The following is a 23,731-nucleotide window of genomic DNA, read 5'->3' as shown; positions in this document are numbered from 1 at the left end:
GTATCAAGTGATACGTGAATTGCTCAGTAGTGCTTCGCCACTACCGTAGCTGGCGGAAATAGCTTAATGGTAGAGCATAGCCTTGCCAAGGCTGAGGTTGAGGGTTCAAGTCCCTCCTTCCGCTCTTGGCTTCGTCGTTTAGTGATAACGAGTGGAGTAGGCAGCAGTGCATAAGCCCCTTTCCTTTAGAGATAGAGTCGAGCAGCAAGCAGCCCCTAGGGGTAGGGGGCCGTCGCGCCTTTCTTACTAATAATAAGAAAGGTTGGAACCTACTCCTAACAAGTTGCTGGCTTTTCAGCCGTTGCGCGCTAGCGTTTTCCCTTACTAGTAAAGGGGCTGCTAGTTGTAGCGCGCAGTGTACTAGTGAATAGGAAAAGCTGATCACGATTACTAATGACGGATGGAGGTCACGGCAATGAAATTGTTCGGGGCCTCGCCCTTGTCTTCTTCGCCGGAGACTGCAAATGATGGGAATTCTATCGATAAAGAAGAGGCATAGGCCTCTCGATCCAATCCGTCTCCCCTGGCCTCCCCAACATGATACGAAAAAACCCTCCCACCATAGAGAAGAGATCTAAAGTCTGGGTCCCGCTGATCACCCTTTCCTTTGAACCTGAACTGGTCGAGAGAGATGAACCCGCACCACATTTTCTAACCTTCGAACCGAAACCCCAACTAGAGATGGAATTCAAGAACCTAAACAACTCAGTCACGAGCTACGTGACCGTTCAAGGGAGGGTCCACCAATGATTGATAGGCCCTTCCCCCCCTATCCGTCTCTTGATCCCTCATTCCACTAATCCGTTGTTACTGATTCATTCAAGGCATAGACTCCCAACTTCTTTGTCTTCTCCGCGCAGGTTGCTGGGACGGGTTCAAACTGGACTGAAGGGAGGAGGAATTCCATACTCCGATCTTACTGGGGATTCATCACTGGCTAGGGCTCTCGAATCAAAGCATGGGCATCTGCAACTAAGAGAAGAGGGAACAGTAGATCGTCGATTGACGAGCCTAAACTTCTATTTTTTATTGATTCGACTAGAGGGGCTCCTATCAGCAAACTTGTATGAAGGGCTCCCATGGAGACGCAACGCAGGAGATACAGGAGCGCCGGATCGACCAATAAATGATAGGCCAGAGGGATGGGCTCATGCTCATTCGACTAATCAGAGATCCCTGGCCCTACCTAACACAGAGATGTCCCTGAAATAGGGGATTAGTTGATCGGAAAGCTCAGGCAGGAGTAGGACATTCCATAACTAATCCGCTAGCTAGTGGTCCTATAAAATCCCATTTTTTCATCGACAGGTAGGGTGAATTCTAAGGTTCCTTATTCCGGAGCGGAAGAAGAGGGAGAATGGAAGGAAAACCCACCAGCGCGGACCCGAAAGGAGAAAAAAAAATCTGTGTTCACTATCTATGGAGTGGAGTGAATATCTATCCTTAATCTCCTCTTCCCTATCTCCCCCCTTCTCGCCGGCAGGAGAATCCATTTCTTTTCTTGTATTGTTTATTATGATTGATCTTTAGTTCAAGGGCACTCTTCCTAATCCGAGTTTGAGATGGAATAAGACCCAGACGTAGAGTCCCGCCGGCCGGGAAGGGATTTTTTCTATTGATTTCTCTACTCCCTTCTGGAAAAGCCCTTTCCAGATGGAGTAGTGCATCTCTGTCTTGAAAGCCCGCCCTATAGATAGGAACTCCTATCTCTACTGCCTATCCAACCCAAAGACTCTTATTCGTGGTGGAGTGCTTCGAATAGGATCCGATCCCATCCCAGCAGTCGACACTCCTTCCTGACCCGGCTCACCTGCCTCTGAAGCTGGAATGCCTTTCTAGAGGCCCGAGGAATCGAAAAGTTTGAAGTGGGATGTGGAATGTGATTGGTGATGGATGGTGGTTATGAAATCAGTTCTGCATCAGATGAGAAGCCCATGCGAAAACTTTCTCTTTTATTGGCGCCTGATAGGTAGGCTATTAGATCACGTCGAAAGCCTACCAACGCATAAAGGTTCCGATTCGAGCGAGAGCCCAAACGGGGGAGGCGAGAACATCTTGATCGAAAGCTCTACTGTTCTTAATAGTGAGAAAGAGTTTTCAAAATTCGATCAACGAGAATCTCATCATCTGTTAGGTGGGCCAACCGACCGATCGAGTTGGGCGTCCATGTCACAGAACCTTTCTTCTAGCCCATTATTGTTATTGATCGGGGCGGATCCAATTCATTGGTAAATGAAAAATCGACCCAACCTAGAAAAGGCGAGGCAAGGGGCTCTCCATCTCTAGGAAGATTGTGTCCAGGATCTGGTAATATAAGCCGTCGCTTATTCTGGTCGGCTCGTATTAGCCTGTGCTTTATTACAGGTAGTCATTCCCCCCGTTCCTTTAGTCTTTTCAACGGTACTTGAATCTTAAGTCGCGGTCATGTCTCGCCCCCCCAGTATAGTGACCGGTGACATCTTTCCCTTCATCAGGTCCAGGCGTGAGTGCCTGCTCATCCATCTTCATTCCAAAGGCGAACATTTCCATTGAGTGAGTGTAACTGCTATGGTTTACAGTCAATAGTTCTTAACCTCTCGCGGAGCTAGCTTTAAGAGAGAATAGGGAGTGACGGGGGACCTTCGCTTCATTAGAAATTGGACCCGGACCCTCTTTCTTAAAGTCACCGGCGGCAGGTTAGTCAAGTTCTCCTGCTGCTTATTTGGCCCTGCGCTGATTCAGGAGCTTCTTCTTTAGTCTAGGTTATTATTAAATAATAATAAAAAGAAACGGCTGGGCGAGAACAAGAAGCGTTCGCCAACTTTGATAGGTATAGCATTGCAAGCAAATAGAGCAGAGAGCGTCACCCTTTGTTTCTATTAGAGTCGCGAGCTTGTTGTAGTCGGTCCTAAAGGGAGAACCGTCGCTGCTTACTTGCTATATCCCCGCGTTCTTGCACGGCTCGTTCTTCGAGCCCTCCTTCTCCTTTCCCCCTCTCTCCCTTCTATCGTCCAAAACAGGCCGTATGGAGTATAGCCAAGTGGTAAGGCATCGGTTTTTGGTACCGGCATGCAAAGGTTCGAATCCTTTTACTCCAGATTATGAACACCCGAAAGGATCTGTCAAGAACGAGCTGACGACTACAGGAAAAGGGGCGTAGGGCTAGGTAGTGCCTAACTCCCTCTCCATGATGCTTCAATCTTTTAGTAGGTTCTTACGTTATGGCAGTCAATTCATAGATGCCTCTTCCGGTCCAGGCGAAATGGTCAATGTAGGTCGGAACCTTACTCGACGATTCACGTGCGTCTGGCTCACCTGGCTGGTAGTCCCACATAAAAGGCAATTTTCAATACATTTCAGTATGCTTCGAGCGTGAACCCGATAGAGAGGACTTCTGGAGTAGTAAAGCACTGACGAACGCCCCCCCTTCCTTACCTTAAAGGCTTCGACGCTCTAGGTGCTACCGACTTAATTGGTTGTATTCATTACTGCGATGTAGCTTTCGGCCGGAAACAGCCGACTTACTTGTTGACTGTTTACTTGAAAAAGGCCTTCACGCAGTGGTTACAGCTTAGGGGGCATATCCGAGACTATTGAAGTTGGTACGGGTCCATCTTTGCTAACAGTTGGGGGACACAGGGATACCCCCTTCTCTATTCATTAGTTACATCCGCCCTCCTGTATGAGCGGCAACAGCAACTCCCTTATTCGCTACTTGTATGGTCCCTAAGCAACTACCTTCTTATGGCCTCGGAGAAAGCCAATATGGCATGTCTATTTGAAAACAATGGGATGATTAAGACGTGAACCAATACTCATTTATTGGGGTTCGGCATTCATGCAAATCAGGCAGCGCCCCTTATAAGGAAAGTGAAGGAATGCTTTCTAGGTATTTCAGTAGGCACATGTCAGGACCCAATTCCTGCCATTTTGATCGAGAAAAGTCATTTCATAAGGGACCAGTCAAAAGCGTGGTTGTTTGGTGTTCATTCATGAGCGGTTGATCGGTGAGGACATTCAATGTCCGCATCCAGCGCGTGTGCCTGGGAACGAAAGGGAACAATCAAGGCATGTCATCGATGGGGTGGTACTGATAAGGGACAGCGTACATAATGAACTCAGTCGGGAGTTACAGACGACCTAACTAAAGCAGCAGGAAACGAAACTGCATCTGTATAGAAGGAACTCAACTCTTCGGCTATTGGAGGTCCTAATAGGACTTTCAACACTTCCATCTTTGAGAATGGATGTTGGTCAGAAGGAGCCCACTTCTTCATTAATGGGTGGGTGGGGGACATCAGCAGCGACCTTCTCTTGTTAGTAGTTACAGGGGCTTACCCCTTAGATAAGGAGCTAACAGTAAAGGAAGACTTACTGGGTAGGGGGAATAGAAGCTACTAGGGGAGTTCCTACTAAGACGGAATACGAAAGAAGGAAACAAGCGAGCTACCTTACAAACAACCTTAGGGCACACTAAGGTTACACACGACACTCGCTCACCCACCTCGGCGAGCTTCACGGCTCACATTAAACAAAGAAAAAAAAGAAACTCACAAGACGAAGTACCGACATCGGATCAGCTACAAGCGGACGAAACTCCGACAAACCTAATACTAGGAGAGCCGCAAACAAACAACAAAGGAAACAAAGAAGAGACGCCGCGCTCGATCGACCATTTCATTTAGGGCTGTCTGCACTTGCTAACTCACTACGCTCATTCCCTAGCCTTCCAATCATGGAAGACTTACCTCACTCCGAGCGTTCCCCTTGGTCACTCACTACGGCATTAGCTACACCGATTGACGCTGCCCTCACTCGCCGATCCCCGGCTCACTTCGCCCGAAACAAACAGAAAAAGAAACAAAGAAGCGATATGAAGGAACCTAAACAAAGAGTCTCCGGACACCGAAAACTTATATAGCGGACGAATCAGCGACAAAGTCTAAGACTAAAGATAAAGAGGAGCCGACTAAACGCAGGGTACGGAAACTCGCTTTGGACTTGTGGTTCTCAAAGAAAAGGTTGGCAGGAGATAAAAGCTAACAGCTAAAAGCTACAACTCCGGGAAAATCGCTTACAACAGCGAGCACATTCCATGTTAAGAGCTGTGGAAGGCAGGAGTGCTTGCTTAGATTCAGAAAGATCTTCAGCAGCGATCACAGGGGTTGGTAAGGTTGAAGTGGAGCAATCCCTAATGATAGGGTCTAAACTACCGATTGGCTGCTGCCATTACAGGGGAGGAGAGGGAAGCGAACCCTTTAGATGACGGGGGAAAAAGAAGTTCTCATTTCAAGTGAAAAAGGCGAAAGGGAAGTTCTCATTGCGGGGAGGAAAAGGCAAGCTGGAAAGCAGGTAAGGCCAACCTAGCAGGAGATCTATTTACGGATCAGATTGGTTCCCCGCAGAAGCCTTAGACGATAGGGCAAAAAGACCCTCGCTTCGGCAGCTGCCAGGGGGGAGAACATGGAACCCCGATCCGGCACCCGGCCGACCCGGATACCTTGAGAAGAAACCACTTGGCTTGGAATACTAAGAAAGGGGGGGACTAAAACAGCAGATGAAGGAACAGAAAAAGAGCTCCTTGCCATAGGACGTATTCCCGAAAACCCCTATACTAGAGTTAGGAGCAGCAAAAAAAGAAGAAAAGGGCAACAGCAGAAAGAGCTGCAACAACCACCTCGATAACAACCTTCGGAAAAAGAAGGAAGACTATTACGGACTCATCCGCCTTGAGACAGAGGGGGAATCAACTAAACGGGGCTTAGCTGAAAGCTTCCTTGTTGGATTCGTTACCGGCTTACTGGCTTACTCTTCTATTCGTTACGGACTTACTCGCTTAGCTACACCGATTGAACGGACTCGATTAGTAGACTAGAATGGCACCAGCCCTTCAGCAGCTTTCGTGTAAGCTCTTTAAGTAAGAGAGTAGGAGTGAAGCTACGGTTTCAGCTTCCCTTACTGTTACTGTGGCCCTATTATCTTGTAGTTGTTTGCTGCTAAACGCCAAGTGTTAGTAGCGAGTTCAAGTAGTAAGTTGTTTTTAGCTCCTGCTGCATCTGTTGCAGTTCGAAGGTTTGGGTCAAGCAAGAAGGGTTGGAGCCATTAACTAATACAACTAAGACGGTAGCTAGGGAGCCAGTAGTAACAAGAGCTATAGCAAGTACCGAGTCTTTCCCCCCTATACTGAACTGATCAAAAATCAGTCTTCTTTCCCAAAGGACACTATAGATAGGTTGGCTTAAGCTTAAGCAAAGCAAGTCGCAGAGCAGAAGCTTGTTGAGATCGGGCCATAATAGGGGAAGGCTAAAATCAGGCTTTTATGCCCCAAAAGAGGTTCTTTAGGCAAGGCGAGAATAGGAAGGAGAAAGGCTTGGCTCTAGATAGCGAGGAAAGGGGCTGATAGTTATTGGAAATTAGGAAAGCCCGAAAAGAAAAAATTACGCTTTAGCTACACCCTAAAAAAGATGTAGGGGGACGGATTGGTGCGGAAAAGAGGGCGGCCCGCCCTCACCTTAGGCAGACAAGGGAGACAGAAGGGGGAGGAGAAAGAAGCCACTCCCTCGACGATTAACGGCTCACTTCGCTCGCTCACACAACCAAGAAAAAGGAACTACCTTCTTATTCAGTCTTATTCATTAACAGCATTTCCGCCCTGAAAGGCCTTCCGGCAAGAACTCTAACAAACAACCTTCGGAGCTTACCTATGGAAAGAAAGAGAAATAGAAGAAAAAAGAGTAGAATCAGTAACAATAAAAAAGGAATAAAGAGAAGAAGCACGCTTCATTCGTTCGACCAGTTAGGGTTCAGGGATACCGTAACAAACGAAAAGATAATCTTTTTTATAAGGACGGCAGGCGGAAGGTAAGGAGGAGTGGTGCAATTTTTCCTTCCCATCGGTATGCGATATCAGTATGTAAAGTTCATTTCTCTCGTAGGCCCGCTTTTGCAATTTCTGGTTTGAGGCCGCTAACGAGCATCGATAAGCTGTCGCAAGCAATCAATCAAAGCGATTCCCTTCATTATTATATAGAATCCGTCTCGGGCCCTGCCCCTGTCTACAGCTATGCTATCTCTATCACTGCTAAGGTAAAGGTCGATCGCATCCTGATCCTGTCCAATATCGCTTCCTTTCTTTGAAATCGGTATGCGCTCTTCTGATCTGTAGCAAGGGTCTATCCAATATTGGCCGATTGGATTTAGTAAGAGGGCTTTTGTTAAAGCAATCGAATAGGAAGTGGTTCACCTGTCAAAAGTCTCTAAAAATTGCTTTATGTGGGCTTGAATGAAACTTTAGAGAGGGCTAGCAAAATAGGCAAGAAGGGAGGAGTGGTGAACAGCTGGTAACGGCTGCCGGATAGGCGGAAGCACTAAGCCTGGAATCACTTTCGATCTATGGCAATTTTTCTATAGCAAAAAAAAAAGTGAAAAAGTTCGGAAGGAAGATGCCACTCTTTATTACATTACCTGGAGCTTACCCCTCGGAATCGATTATATCAAGATTGAGAAAAGGAATTCCAACAGCTCGGTTGCATAGGTGATATGTGGTTGTTCACGCATCCACCCCATCTCCCTCTATAAATGAAGCAGCAAGGGACTTCTACTCTGTCTTTGGTTACAGGGCAGGACCTTCTAACTCACTTCTATGAATCTGGATAAAAGGAGTTCTACCAACCTGAATACGTAAACCCTCGTTGTTCGGGCATCAGCCCCTTCTATGAATCGATTAATAGTAGAGGAAGAAGCCGGAGCCTATGCACTACCGAAGAATGGACCTGAAAGAATCAATCGATTGCATAAGATATGCCAAAACCACTTACTGGTCTTTCCGAATATAGCATAAAGCCAAAAAAAAATGGGTGGTTCCAGAACTGAAACAAAAGAATTGGATGAGTTTAAAAAACCCAAAGAATGCAAGACCAATCCAGCCTTATCGCAGTCCATATCCTCCATATCATTACACGCTTCCTTATCCACCAGGGTACCAAATCCCACCATTTCTATGTTTGATGGGGCCCTAAAAGACACTTATCTCATTTCATTACCGCTTGTCGGGACACCGCCACAAATGGGTCTTTGCTATTGAGACAATTTCCCCTTTCCCTCGACGGTCCTGCCTACGAGTGGTATGACAATCTCAGGCCCGGGTCCATGCTGGAAACAGATGCAAAGGGCTTAGGCAAGCACTCGGGTCAGCGGATCAGCTTAAGAAAGCAAATCAAACTAAAATGTCTTCCGTCTTAGATTGTCTCCGTCCTTCTTCCTAGTAAGTGAGAGTGGTTGAACCTAGACCAGCCTTTCTCCCTTCAAGCTCCCTTCGCCAAAGAAAAAGGCTGATAAGAGAGTGCAAAAAAAAAAAGAATCGAAGTATAGCCGGTCGAGTACCACATAACCACATAAGGAGAAAAAGGTCATCCTCTCATCTCAAAGCGAATAATCCAATGACTTCCCCCTTAGCTTTCGGACGGAGAATGACTTGGGTCATTACCAGCTTTACCCCTTTGTTCTGAAGAGGCGCTAGGAACAGAGTGGACTGGGATATTCAGTATTCCATTATTCGTAGATGGCTTACTCGATTAATGACCGGGTGAAACAAAGGAATGCTCCGTCAATTAAGTATTACCGGGGCCCCTTCTCCCTTATTCGCTCCTAGGAATTAAGGGGAATAGGGCGCCTCGATTCAGTAGTTACAGGCCCGGGGCCTATATCTAGATTAGAGGAATTAAATCGAGGAAGAAAAGGGAGCTGCGGATAAGGACAAGTCCGATCAGAACTACTACACAACCTTCAATGACTCTAACAAAAAACCTTGATGAATTAGATTAGAAAGGAAAGAAAGAGAAAAGGAAGAAGAAAAGAAATTATCCTAAGGAAATGAAACTAATAACAAATAGGATAATAGAGAGAAAGAACAACTTAAAGCTCATAGCATGCTAGCCGCCCTAGCTACTAGAGCGCTTAGCTAACAGCTCTTGGCTCAGAAAGAATAGCTCCTAGGGCGAAAATTCTTTTATAAATTACCCGCTCAATCAGATAGGACGACCTACTCCTTAGTTGAACCGGACTTTGCCACTCACCTTCATCCGAATAAGGAAGAGACAGGTACAATATAAGGAATAAACTGGTACAAGGAGTCCAGCTGAACCACCCAGATCCGCTTCTTTCATCAAGCAACACAGCCTAGTCTAACCCGAGCCCGAGTTCGTATTGGTAAATTTCGGGTCAGCAGGCAAAGGAAAGGGAACACCCACGTTCTACTTTAATTAAGAGGTTTGTGGTACAGTACTCTTCCCATGTTAAACTGCCCTGCCTTTCTAAAGGCCTGGTACATCTTTTTTTTTGAAACCTATTCTCGACCCGTATTCCTACCCCACCCACCGCTCTTCCTTTGAGGCAAAAGTCTCTCTTATTCGACCAGAAGAGCCTTCTTCTTCATTTCACCTATGGACTTTTTCCACGTAGCAACTTCCATACTGCACGAAGTCTTCTTCGGGAATGGCTTACCGCTCCGTGGGAATTGGATTGAGTCCCGCGCGCTCCTGAAATGGGGGCTCTTTCCTCGGTGCGAAGGATCAAACCCTACGCCCACTGCCCTTGTTCCAAGATCTCACTTCATTCACGTATCCGCATCTGCCTCCTTTGTTTCAGAGCGCGCTTAAAAAGCTCCTGCTTTGCCTTCGCTAGCTCTGCTTTATTGCCTCTTGTCTTAGGCTAGCTATTAGCCAAAGGTTACCGGCAACTCTATTCCGACTACACAACGTTAACCCTTGCTTGGTCGGTCTTGAGATGCATATGAATCAGAAATCGAAAAACGGGATGCTTTAAAAAAAAGGAGGATGGCAATTGGCTTCAAAGTCCGCAGGTATAAGCTATCGATGGAAGCGCTAGGCAAACCTGTAATAGAATACGGGTCGAGTAGCAGATCCAAAAGAAAAGGACTCAATCCTTGGCTAGACCCACCTCTCTTTTTCAAATCATTCATTCCACTCTTCTTTCTCGGTGCGGTGGCATCAACAATTCCATCAGTTCTTGGTTCTGTGGATGAAATTCCAAAAGAGAGGGCCCTGGTAGAAAGACAGAAATCGTGTTCGGGCACCGTACCCTAGGTAGGTCCTCTCTTCTCTATATGCTAAATCTCCATACCTCTCCTTCTCTTCAGAGATAGGGGACTCCAAGCCATCAACATTTGGGAAAACGTACCTTGATGCAAACCTATTCACCCTAAACCCCCCACCACCCTTGGTTATTGTTATTTCTTTGCTTCTTATTCTTAACCAACCAACCACTTGGTACCAAGCAACCGGTTAGCTGTTGCGCTTTCAAAGTAAAAGGAAATAAAACGAGAAGGAGGAACGGAAACACGAGAGGAACGACGAAAAAAAAGAGCATAATCCGCAACAGGTGCAGGCTGACTGGGAGAGGCAGTGAAGTAGGGAAGCGTGGTAGGGTTAGGGAGTGAAGTACTCTAGTAGCTCGCCACGTGAAAGCTATAGATGTTCTTGTACTTGATTCACCTACGTAAATAGATAACTTGCTTGGGTAAGGGCTTTCTTCTACTGGGCGGAAGGCCTTCTCCTTCATCCCTTGCTTCTTTGATAGTGCTTTCTATTTCTTTTGAGTGAAGGCAGCATAAGTGCATACACCAGCACCAGGGCTAGACTTTGAATGAATCACTAACTTACTGCTTTGCTTAATATAACCTTCCTGACAGGCTGACTACTACAGCTACATAGCTGACTGAAATTCTTTTGACTCTCCCTTCCTTACGAGATAGCCCGGGGGATGGGATGGGATTCAAACTGGGATTTCTTTCCCAGCCCGAAAGCACCTACAGCAATGCGGGAGGCAGCGCTTCAAAGAATCCATGCTAGGCACAGGCGTCCTCGAAGAAACTCAATCTCAAACAAGCTGCAATCAATCCCATTCCAAAAGGGAACGCATCCAGGCAGCTATATCGCTTGAGTCATGGTGGCTTCATTGTGGGTAGGCTGATCGGAAAGACCTCACCAATCGCTAACTCTTGTGATCAACGCACAAAGAAATCGATAGCTATGTACCTTTTGGCCTTTTTTCATTCCCCTTCGAAAAAACAAGGATTCCGCCATCTCTTGCCCAAAAGCCCTTTCTCACTGGTTGTCCAAGGGCCTACTTGACTGTTGAATGAAATAGGAAGAGAGCACTCTGAATGGAGGATGATATCCTGAAGGTGATGCCTATGCGAATAGAGAGCACAATGGGGCGTGTCGCTAAAGCTGATGTATGAGACCCTCCCTTCTGTCTAAATACTAAATAGCATCCTTCAATCTCATGAGGGCAGCCTCACTTTTTCTGGGATCTCGCTTAGAATAGAACCCTATCGCGAATAGGAGAGGGAGCCGCCAGATAAAGCCCTTTCAATTAACCCCTTGCTTCTCCTTCCGCCTTGGAGCACCGCTTGATTGATGAGAATGCCACCACCTTGCAACTAAGAGATGGTTAAAGCCATTCTGTGAAGAGAGAGGGCAACTCTACCACGGAGTCTCTCGCCCAAGAGTGGCATTAGTAGCCCCATAGAGAAAGGAAGTTGCTGAAGTCCCTACAATCTTTCTTAGGGGACCCGATTACCTACTTCTGCCGGCGGGGGGGAGAGTCCTTAGAGTAGTTCCAACGCCTGTGGTAATAGGGTTAGGCCTGTAGACTCTTCCTACTGCCAAGTAAAAGCGGACGACCGCTTATGCCGGCAAGAGCTGGGGATTGACTATGAGCTGTAGTCTTTTGATGACTTCTTTCTACGGGACTTCCTTTTTCTCCTTGTAAGGGAGAAAGTGCCAGAGAGTGATTTTGGGAGCATAAGGTGAGGACGCTAGTTTAGGCTCAACTTGACTTCCATTAGACTGGAGAGGCTTTGGTGTTTCAGAATAGACATGAATGGAACCTTTTTTTATATAATGAAGACTTTCAGAGAATCCAAGTTGTCTTTTCTTGTAGTACGAGTGGAGAGGAAAAGACTGACTAGGGGGCTAAGGAAAGTTTCAAGGCATTTTATAGGATGAGGTTAGGAAACCTTTAAAAGGTCAATTGGACGCTTTCTTCATAAAAAAAAGTCACGCAAAGGCTAGATAGCTAGATTGCTTCTTTGACAAGCCAGATGGGCCTCAAAAGAGAAAAGACAAAGTTAGGCTTGAAAAGAAAGTAAGAATCCTACCAGGATCGTCAAGCTGACTGCTATATCATGGATCCCCTTGGGAGGGAAGGATCGACAAGCGCACTTGCCTATATGAGATTAGACTATACATTGAGACATTGTCTGCTAGATAGAATTCCCTTGCATCGGAAGACACCCTCTGATCACTTGGTCAGGACCAATCCTAATACCAAAAGCTAGCTCAAAGGAGTGAAAGACGAAAGATAGGTATGAGATGCCCTTACCTTAGGGGTAGATAGCAGCTACTTGTTCCCCGCCTCCCAGCCGAGCTGCTTCCTATCCTGCTTAGTCAAGCTTTGATTTGAAGCTAGCAGAGAGATTAAATTTCCTATATTACTAGTTAGGCCTTCTCCTAATGCCCTATTCCTAGCGAGTGAATCAACAGGAGCGAGAAAAGCATAAATAGCAGCCTTAGAACCTTATCCCCTCATTTTCCAGTTGGTAAGCCACAGCTAACTCCCACCTTTCCAATCTCACATCGAATCTCAGGAACCTTACTTTAGCTCTAGTTCTGTTTGCTTATCTCTGCTTTGTATTCAAGTAGTGGGATTTGCTTCACTTATGAAAATACCTATTCCACTTTGACTCGCCTAAGGTCATACTAATCGGAATCGAGATTACTGCTTTAGCCCTCGCCTATCATCTTGGTAACAGGCTTCGTTACTTATTGGAAGATTTCTCAGTGGTGATCTTTCTGAGAGTGAAATGACTCTGAAACCGACTAATCTACGAACGCGCTTCTCGCTGCTTAGTAGATCGAAGAAAGAGATCCGTAATTCACATTAAGCTCAAGGAAGGGGGCTTAGAACGGGGGTGGTGTCACGAGCTGGATTTGAACCAGCGCTTCCGGATGATAAAAGTACCCCTTTCCATTTTTCCTTCTTCATCAAAAATGTAAAATAAACAGGCTTAGGTCAAGCACTTCTTTATATAAGATAAACTAAGCCCCATAGGAAAATGATCAGAAAGAAAAGGGTCAGCTAATTCTGCCTCAAATTCAGAGAAAAAGTCCCTCCATGATTCATTAGCAGGATTCTATCCAGCTTACTCTAAATTCGATCATCACCCTCTCTTATTGCACCAAGTAAGGCTATATCCTTAGCCAAATTCTTTCAAACTGAAGGGAAGGACGACTTCTTTTTGGCGCCTGCACTGAATAAAAGTATCCCATTATTGTAAAAGAGCTTTATCTTACTGAATCAGAAAGAAAGAACGATAGTTTACTTATTTAAGTATAAGTAGGGGAAGGATGTGGATTTGTAGAAAGGAGTCCATGAAAAGGAAGGGGGGAGCACCCAATTAGAGTTTTAGAGACAGAAAGGAGCGGCACCGAAAAATGACACAATAAAGGGAAAGGGGTGAAAGCGATTCATGTAGAAAGAAACATCAGGAATGCAGTTGCTCGAGCTTTGGGCGGATTGAGGTTTTTTCACAGCTTCGCCCTCCTTGCCAGAGTTCTTGGGGGGCGTTTGTTTAGCCAGGTTGCTTTCCCGATCCCTTTCTCATAACCCGAAGACTGACTTTGAGAAGGTACCGAAGATAGCTCTAAAGACAAGGTACGAGTCTATTCTTCGCAGCGAAATCAAAGGGAAAGCAAAGCAAATCCACGTAGGTGTGAGAAAAAGAATAAAGAAGTACGAAAAGGTACGTAGGCTCCGTTCGCTAGTAAAGTATGCTGCTCCGTTCACCACTATTATATATATAAGTATTGACTAAACTAAAAAAGAATGTCATCCGGCTCTTCATCTATTATCTATTGAACTCTCGGCTGAAAAAGCAAGAGCCATCACAGCAGATAAAACAAAAGAGTGAATTGACTAAGCTTAAGCTAAGCCTTCGTTCGCAGTCGATTCGGTAATAGGAAAAGCAAAGACGATAGCGAGTGACCCATAGCATTCGTAGATAGGACTTTGCCCTCATTCCTCCCTTCTACCTTATAGCTATTTTTCTTAAAAAAATGAAATTATATTAATATAATTAGAATTCCGTCAAGATAAGATCTTCCCCTTTCCCTTTATGGCTGCGATCTTCTTAAACAGGATTGAAATGAAATAGTCCCTTCCCCTGCCCCCAATCCCGAATAATCAGGTATCGACATCGTTTGGTAAAGTCCCGAGAGATCAACAACCTAAAACGCGATCTAATATATGCAACTCGAAAGGCGACCGTCTTTCTTCTTATTCCGAATTCCTACTCCTAGAGCCCCTGATTGCAAACACAGGAAAGATCCAAGTAGCGGATATTCCAACAACAGCTCCTTCTCTCTTCGCTTCGATGCCATCTTCAAGCTGAACGCCCTCACAGCTCCAAGAGCGGATAAAGCGCAAACAGCTTCTGAGGCTTGCAGACCTGGCTAGTCTAGAAGTTAGTGCATTGGATGCCTGGGCAACTGCATCTAGTACAGCTTACTGAACACCAAGCCAATCTCCTTTCTAGTCTAGCTTTTGAAAGTGAATGAGTCCTGCAACCTGCACATGAATGCACAGAGAAGGCCGGGCCGGTTATTTGACATCGACTCGGTTGTTAAAGAAGAAGCTGTTGGGGGAAGAACCGAAGTAAGGACACTAGTCTCGGGGGCACGCCCAGAAGAGGTTCTTAACGCCTTAAGTTATTAGAAGAATTTTGAGAAACAAGCTTTTAACCCTATATGAAATGAAAAAGTGCATTGTCCGGATCAGAGCTAGGAAAGGAAATTGAGAAATGCACTTTGTAAGCTATACAAAATGAAAACGACTTTACTGGAGACGAAAGCTGCTACCCCTAACGCACTATGATTCTTATATGTATGATAGTTAGAATCATTACATCAATAGTTGTATTCCCTTTAGAGTAAAGAAGCTAAGCCCGAAAGGAAAGGGCAGTGAGTTCTTTGACTGCAGGGCGGACCGGACTAAAAAAGTGCTTCCAGCATATGTGTGTGGAACCGCGATTCTTATAACTTTTCCATGATGGGGCAGCAGATCTTTTTGTCCACCGGAATCGTCTTTGACCTCCTTTTACTTAAAAAGAAAACGATGGGGCTTACTGCACCGATGGAGAGATCACGACAGCGAATACGACCCTATCCATTCATACGGCCTTTACATCGGAGCGGAGTCCTAGATAATTCGCTTATGACCCGGGGTAGAGCGATTGAGACAGGGCATGCTCTCCATACTCTGCGTATCGAGAAAGAACAGTTTCCATTAGTTCAGAATGAAGCAAATTTGCCTGACTTTGGGGAGTGAGGCATGCGCTCTTATCAGGACGCGAAAGGAATTCCTCGAAGGTAGTACTCAAAGGATGGGGCATTACCGGTGTTAGCGACGAAGGGATTGTTTGCAAGAGAAGGTTGCCCAGTTAAGATACGAAGAGGAAGCATGCCATTTCACTTTCTGTTGGGAATACCTAATTAAGAGTAGAGCGACCGCCAAGAAAGCTTCTCTGTGCTAAGAGGAAGAGTTCCCGGGCAGATAAGGAAGAAAGCTTTCAATCTTTCAACAGTTAGAGTGATTGTTAAAAAGCTTCCTTTAACAATTAGATTAGGATCGGAGAAGTAAGCCAAGTCAAGTCAAGGAAGATGCCCACTACTTATATAATAATAAATTTCCAGCCTCTAAACTAAAGGCTTTGAGCAAGAAAAGGGATTGATATAGAGCATCGTGCTGATCGATGCGCGAAATACCCGGTTTTATAGTAAAAAGATCTGCTAGCTATGGAGAAAGTATCCCGTCGACCTTCCTTCGATGACATCTCTGGACCAAGGTTCCGGGCGTAGAATCCGCGTTAGTATCTGAAATGGATCAGTAGTCTCTCACAGAGTCCTCTCTTACGCTTAAGGCATCAAAAATAGAAACGAATCTGAGCTGGCTTTCAAGAAGGTATGTATAGCAGTAAGACTCGTAGGCGGACTAAGAGCTCTTGTCTTAGGCTGTTCTCAAATCCACACTTTCGGAATAGAATGGCTTGTTTTCAAGGTAACTAGAAATTGCATAAGAGAAGAAAGCGTAAAAAAGAGCTTCCTCTATAAAAAAGAAATTCCCCTATCACCCGAGGGAACTCACTTAATCCTCATCTCTTGAACTCACTGAAACCAAGCCAATGGAGATTGGCGGGTAAGATGCTGGAAATAGACTTCGCCGAATCCCTTTTCATTACATCCAACCGTCTGCTACTTCTGCTACCGCAGCCCTTGCGACTTGATTGGTCCCCTTCCACTTCCCCCATTGTCAACTCGCTTGCCCCGGCGTGAAGAACTCTCTCACGGAAGTGACTTCGACCAAGCATCTCGATTCAACTACAAGCCTGCTATTCACTCGCTTTCGACGTTTCAAGTCGGATCTTGCCTTCACTCCTAAAGGAAGAAAACCTCACCTCAGAGCTTCACAAGAGCAGTCGAAAGAGCAAACTGATTCAACTTGAGCTATTCTTATTATTGTGACAAGATCTGGAATTGCCTCTACGCTTTTTTCCTTTGCAACTTGCTACTAATGTCATACCGCATTCAGTCTAATTGGCCCAGCTCTCCTCTTTTCTTTGGTCAAGCCAGTTCTCTGATCCGATGGGGACTCGTGTGAAGAAAAAAAGTTTCCAGGGATCGAACCGACTACGAAGGATACGAAAGGAAAAGAATCAGGCACATCGACAAGTACATCGGACCTAGGGCAGAACACATAGAAAATTTAGATACGCAATAACAAATCACCCTTCGATCGAATGCCGGAAATGCCATATTGACATATTGAATAGTAATGGACGACAAGAATCGAATCTTGACTTTGCGATAACTTCTCGAAGTTGGCGTGAGATGATCAATCCTTAACCCGCCGATTAAACCTTTGTACATTTGGACTACCAACCAAAATAGTTTACAAACTTTGGCCCCTGTCCATCTTCAGGAAGAGAAGTGACGATCTCACGCCCTCTTCCTAACTAGAGAGTATAGTCCACTCCCTTGCCTTTCGGCTGATTCAATCTGAGATGATCATTTCTTGAATACGAATTCAGCCCTTACGCGCAAATAACGAATCGAGATTCAAAATTCGCTCCGGGAGAGCACCCAGAGGAAGAAAAACCGAATCCGAATCAACAATTGAGAAAGCTGCAAAAGCAAGGAGGTCAGTATGCCCCGTTCCTTTTCTGTAGTGAATTTGAGTCCTCTCCCTAGCTCGTGCTAAGTGGACAGCCAAGCCCTTCCTCCCTTGGAAGGCTTTCAGGGCGAAAGATTATTATGAACATAGAATTGCAGTACCTGAATCATGAGTTTGATGTTGAATGGCGCACGGCGCCCCATCTGACAAATCCATTGGACGACTTTATCTCTTTCCCTTCTCTTGGGCGAGCTTTCTCAAGCCAACCACCAGGTTAGGAATTAGAATGGTTGACGAGACAGAGATCTTCGGCTCACAACACCCGAGACAGCTTTAGCTGTGAAAAAGATATAATATAAGGCCCTCGGGCTTGCCACAAAGTCCCCACTTTATGAAGTGAGTCACTCGAACGGACTATTCTATATAATTATTTATAGAAAGAAGTCAGTCTTTGTTCAATCTCTCCTTCGTTCTTAGTTTAGAGTGCACCGCACCGTGGGGAGGTCACGGGTCCGTCTCCAGAATGAGTAATTCTTTCTTTTGGCGGTATCGCATATAAGAGAACGGATGAGGAGTGATCTTTCTGTGGCATGAGAAAGGTAGGTGCGCGGGGAGCCTTGGTTGTGTTGTGAACAAAGAACTGGAATGGACGTAGCACACGAAGAGAAGAGGAGAAAGAAAAGAGAGTCATGAAACAGAATAGATTGAATATCACGCCAGCCTATCCTATCCTATAGGCAAGGCAAGGATAAGACGCACGTGCGATAAGTAATAAAGAAAGCAAAGGGAAATCGGAGGAGTTAGAGCAGGGAACAATGGAAATCCCTGCCTGGAACAGTAGAGTGACGCGAAGGACCTCTAGCAACTCTACTACCGCCTTTCCTACCAATCTCACCTTTGCCTACATTTATGAACCCGAGATCGAGAGAAGACCACCCGAACACAGCTTACAACTTTCATCGTACTGTGCTCTCCAAAGAGCAACTCTTCTCAAAATCTCAAAAGGTGCTGAGTTGGAATCCCATTCTAACTAAGGATTCTTGTGGTTACGGAGGATCCAGCTACAGGAAACCCAGGAACGGGGAGCTTTCCCCCCCCCCCCTTTCCGCCCCACTTTTTGGTCTTAAGAATGCTGGTTTTAAGAATGAGTGATTGCCCTTGCTCCGACCCTTACTGCCCAACCTGAGAGCGGACAGCTAATGCGTTCCACTTATTGAACAGGGTTCTATGGTCGGTCCGCGACCCCTGGATGCCGAAGGCGTCCTTGGGGCGATCTCGTAGTTCCTACGGGGTGGAGACGATACGATGGGGTCGGTCCATGGATTTTCCTTCCTTTTTCCGCATTTCGCTAAAGGGTTGAAGGAGGATAGTGCATCAAGCTGTTCGCAAGGGCCAACTTGATCCTCTTCCCCAGGGATCCCAGATGAGGGAACCCTAGGAGAGCCGCCGACTCCAACTATCGTCCATGTACGATCCATACTAGACTAGATCTGACCAACTGCCCATCCTACCTCCTCTACGTTCTTGACAGCCTATCTTTGTCTCAGTAGAGTCTTTCAGTGGCATGTTTCGGTCCTCTTCCCCATTACTTAGAAAAAGTGAGCCACCGGTTCAGTTCTATAGTTCATATAATACAACTATGAGAAAAGGAAAGAAGATATTCTCTAAACTTTAGCCTTACAACAAGCTAACACAACTGAACTACCGAAAACAGCTTTCTTTATATGAGCCGACTACCGAAACAGAAGGAGGTTACTGCGGTGACCAAGCTATGACTGCTACACGTGCACGCAACAAGAAAAGATTATATAGATTAGTGAGCCTAGCTGCCCTTCCCGTAACTACCGAAAGTACCTGTGACGCGTACGGAAAAGAAGGAATTCTCTGATCTACCTACCTCACTCGGCTAGCAAGAGAAGGAATTACTTTTGAGAAACCGCTTGACTAAACGAAGAAAACGTAAGTGCGCTAACGCGCACCCTATCTAAGTCAACCTTTCGAGCCCCGGGTGCTTGGTTTAAGAAAGGAAATGAGGTGCTAGTCTCCGTTGATCACTTTCTTCATTGGAAAATCCTACAAGGATGCAATTTGGTTGGTGCGATGTCGTACCTATAACGGACCGAACCCCCACCAATAACTCTGTCACCTCTTGCTTGGGCTACCATGGCAATTCGATCGTCAGGTGATTCTATTTATTTTACAATAAAAAAAAGGACGCATTCCTTTTGGAAGGATGGTGCGAAAGTGGTGTTGCTGCCTCTTAAGGAAGGTGTCATTAGTATGACAAGGCAAACAAATGGAATGCAAGCTGAGAATTTTCTGACTACGCGAAAGTTTGAAACGGAAGCTCGGGAAACGGGGCTAGGGTACGGTACTAAAGACGCTAGCCCCTATTTCGAAAGGGCACTCCTATATCTTCCAAGGTTAGCAAATTGCTTGAACAGTTCGCTGAACTTATCCCAGAAGAGTGGCCAGGGGGATTACCGCCCATGAGGGACATTCAACATCAGATCGATCTAATCCCAGGATCTTCTCTTCCGAATCAAGCTGCTTATCGGATGAGTCCATCGTGAGCAGCGTTGGATAGAAAACCTTCTCTGGATGCAGACCAGGATCTCAAGCAACCTTACTAATAAAGGGGATGGGATGAGCGAGACAGGTGCAAGCTCGAGGAGCAAGAAAGGCTGAAAGAGCGAGGAAAGCGAAAGGAATGCAATCGCTCGACTGTAAGGAGAGGAAGGCGAAAGTGAGTGAGGAAAGCTTTAGCTTGAAGAGAATTCTTGCATAAAGCCCTTGTTTTTGGGCTCTTTCCTGGGCCGCAAAAGCCTGACTTTACCGACCGCTAACTACTCCCTCAAGCTTTGCTGACTTCGGACTTCCCCTGACCCCGACGCCCTACTAGTAAAGGGCTTTTTAGGAAGAAATCCAGATAAACTGGCTAGCTCAAAGAATCCCACTTTCTTTCCCTCTCACGAGCCCCTATAATAGGTTTGGAATTGCATATTTAATTAAATATAACAAGTGGAGTTCTCTCTTTATTCAGCAAAGTCAGAAGTAAATCAAGAAACCTACGGCCCACAAGAGCTAAACTATTAGCTGGTCCCCGGCGTGGCTACGATCCTTGCTTAACTGGAGTAATAATTTCACGGGAGGAATGATTTGTTCAAAAGATTTCCCTTCATAAACTTAATTGATGCACCTTGGTTATGAGACCACAAAATGAGTAGTTTTCCTGTCTATTTCTTACAACTGACAACACGAGAACTAGAGTCATTTTCTATATCCCAGCAAGAAAACTACTGCGCTAACGCGAAGCTCAATCCCTTGCTTGTTTGTTCAGTACTCTTCATAGTAATAATAGCAGTTCCGGTCTTTTCAAAAAGAAGAATCTTTAAAGTCAAGTGGACTTCAAAACTTGCATTCTTTAGGGGCACAGAACACAAAGACCATCGGGAGTTCATTTCAGCTCCGTGAACAGAAGCTGTTCCAGATAATTCTTCAGTTGATCTGGCAACCGAGAAAGCATTCGAGTTCTTTCTCATAAGCGCCTTCTGCTGATCAACACTTACGGAATCTTGAAGAATGAAATGAAAGAAATCGGGGAATTACACCAAAAAGTCGAATTTGGTTGTTGACCCCAGTCACCAGTTTTCAGCTGATTCGGAGAGATGGAGCAAGGGAAGCGAAGTTTGCTTCTCAACAATCAACTTGTGTGACTCAAGAAGTCACGTCTGGTAAATCCACCAATCGTCGAATCTGGGCAGAGATAGCCAGGAAAGCAAGATGCTATGAGAGGCAGGGCGGTCTCCTCCATCAAGGATGCTTGCAGGCGCTCTTATGTTTGCTACAATGCATGTCAAAGGGCTGGGTACTGGATATGCTAAAGGTATGGATCAATATATGACACACCTGGCTTAGATGCTGCTGGGTCTCGATATCCAACCGGATAGGCAACTAGGTATGTTACTGGGTATTACGCTGTTGGTTGAAATGAATCAATCGGTTATGCCGGTCCTATACCTCTAGGCGTAGATCTTTCATAACCTGGGTGCCCAACCTCCCCCAAGGTCTCATTAGAAGCGGTTAGTCCTCCGAAAGTCAAGCACGTTGTGGAGCAATTCGGGGCTTCCACTATCTTCACTTTCCTCATTCATGTCAGATAGGTTTTCTGCTGCTGACTCAACATGGTAGCTCTTCTTTCATAGTAGCTCGGTTCTTAGGTGGCTTCCTATCCTATTAGCTCTTAGCTCGTAGCTCTCTTCTTGTAGCTAGGTAGCTAGTGGTTAGGTTGTTATAGACGATATGACGATAGTCTTAGTCTTGTTTATCGTCTTCCCTTATGAGTGGAATACCTCTTTTTTAATCTGCGTGTGCCGGATCTCATAAATAACTTACGCTATTTCCCGGTCATCCTTACCCCTTTCACAGCCGTAGAGAAAGGGGTTTCTTTTGTTTGGAAATCCAGTTTTCGATTGTGAGCGGTTTGTGGTAAATATAGAGTTTACACATTAAGAACAGAACTAGGTCGTCTGAGCTCGTTCCTCAAGCCATACATGGCTGAATAAATCACCCACAGTGGTCTGAAACATACTTTGAACTGAGTTTTTATACTCTTTTGGGCGACCCACTCCTGTTCTAGTCGAACCAGTCGTCCTTTTGTTCGTATCCGGGGCCTTTAAGAGCCAGCAGCTCTTGGAAGCTAAGCTCGTGTCGTAATCGAATTGGTTTGAGAGATTCTTTTTCTTCGTAATCTGGATGAGTGCGCGTCCTTTGTCTGCTGAAAGCCGGGTTGATATTGACGGCTGGAGAACTCTTCGTATCGTACAGAGGTTCCCGAAGACCCCTCACTCAATCGCCGGCTTGACCTTTCATTAGGATAGTGAGAGAGAGCAGGAAAGCAAGTAGCAGTCTAGGCTTTCTTTCCGGCTAGTGCTTTCGATCTAGTATAGTAGGGTTATGCTCTTCGGGTGTCTTATCGGGTTTCCCCAGTACTTACGGTTAGTTTTGGCTCCAGAATCCATTACATATAGTGAGTGTCTGGGGTGTTATCGGATTGGGCAGATTGCCCAGTTGGTAATGTTATTTCGGTCACTGAAAATGAAATCAGTCAACATGGGGCCTACTCTGATTCGATCATTGCTCTTGTTGGTTTTGCTCCCGACTAACCTTTTCACATTATTGGTGTACCCAATAGATGGGTCCCCCTCCAGTGCCTAGCGCGCCTCTGAGCCTTTGAACACTTCATACTAGCGGAACCCTCCACATAATGTGATCAACTTATGATCGACTCACTGACTAAGTGTACGTACCTCGTCTGAAGGGGGTTGCCCTGCTTCAAGGGACTAATATCAAGTATGGAGAGCAAGGCACCGGGATCACTGCATCTAGCAATCAACAAATTGATAGAAGATGGGGAGAGTTTACCGTTTCCCTGTGTGGGGCTAATAATTAGAATACACCTGAGGAGAGATTCAAATCATTTTCAAACATACGGTCTGGCACGATCATATTGCAACGCGAATTCCATCAAAAGTCCGGTTGTCCTCTACATAAAAGTGCTCCTCGTCCTGAACATTCAACGCAGGGACTGGTGGCTCACGCCTCACACGACCTACTAGGGTAGGGTTCAATCAAGTGTAATGATTCTTCCAGTCACTGAGATGCCTGCTTTTTTGACCGGGATGAACCAACCCGTTTGAACTAGAATGAGCGGAACACACATCCCTAACGAGCTGTAAGCTTCAGAGACGCATCGCTTCTTTCGTTTCAGAGCAGGTGGTCCGTTACTAATGAATTCTGGTAGCAACGTATCTCCCAAACTGAGTGAGCCCGAAATTGATCATGAAAGCCTCTCGATTCAGAGAGGGAAATGCACCAAATATTATGAAACGAGAAAACTATTATAGCTTTTTATTCGATTTTGCACATCCCCTTTCTTTCTCCTGCCAAACAGGGCATGGAGGTGTAAGTGTAGATTTTCTCTACACCGAGCAGTCATCAGTTGATCAAGTGGTTTAAGCAATTCAATCGGTTCCAACGGCAGATCGAGTGGTTTACCTTGAATCATAATCGGTTCATCCCGCAGCAAAGGTAAAGGCACCACTATATATCAGCAATGTAGGCGAAGGCAGAGGTCGCCGCAGGATAGGAGGAAGCATCCGAGCAAGCAGTTCCTAATCCAATTGTCGACCCGGACCCCGCCACCAGCATCTCTCCTTTTTAGGAGACCCAATTCTAGATCCGACTTACTTGAAGGTACCATTCTTTTAGAATGGTGAACAAGGTTACCTACCCTATGATCCTCCTTATCTTACAGAGATTTACTACGAGCCATACTCCGCGGGATACATATTGCTGGAACCTAAAAGATGGAATGGGTGATCCATAAGAGCATTTGGCGAGGTTCATCGCTCAGCGTGGGGATCTTTCTGGAAATAAAAACTTGTTTGATTGACCCTCGTCGCTTACCCGCATTTCTCTTGGTATACCTACCTGTGTGCCT

At 45.7% G+C, this 23,731-nt stretch overlaps 1 non-coding gene across 1 annotated transcript; it reads left to right on the top strand.

Annotated features, from left to right (window-relative positions):
* Nucleotides 1-52: 52 nt before the first annotated feature.
* Nucleotides 53-124, top strand: TRNAG-GCC (transfer RNA glycine (anticodon GCC)). The gene has a single exon. It is a non-coding gene; the product is annotated as a tRNA-Gly (tRNA).
* The last annotated feature ends 23,607 nt before the right edge of the window (nt 125-23,731 follow it).

Source organism: Populus trichocarpa, chromosome 7, assembly GCF_000002775.5.
Source record: "Populus trichocarpa isolate Nisqually-1 chromosome 7, P.trichocarpa_v4.1, whole genome shotgun sequence".
Taxonomy (NCBI): Eukaryota; Viridiplantae; Streptophyta; class Magnoliopsida; order Malpighiales; family Salicaceae; genus Populus; species Populus trichocarpa.
This window is presented reverse-complemented; position numbering and strand designations above follow the sequence as displayed.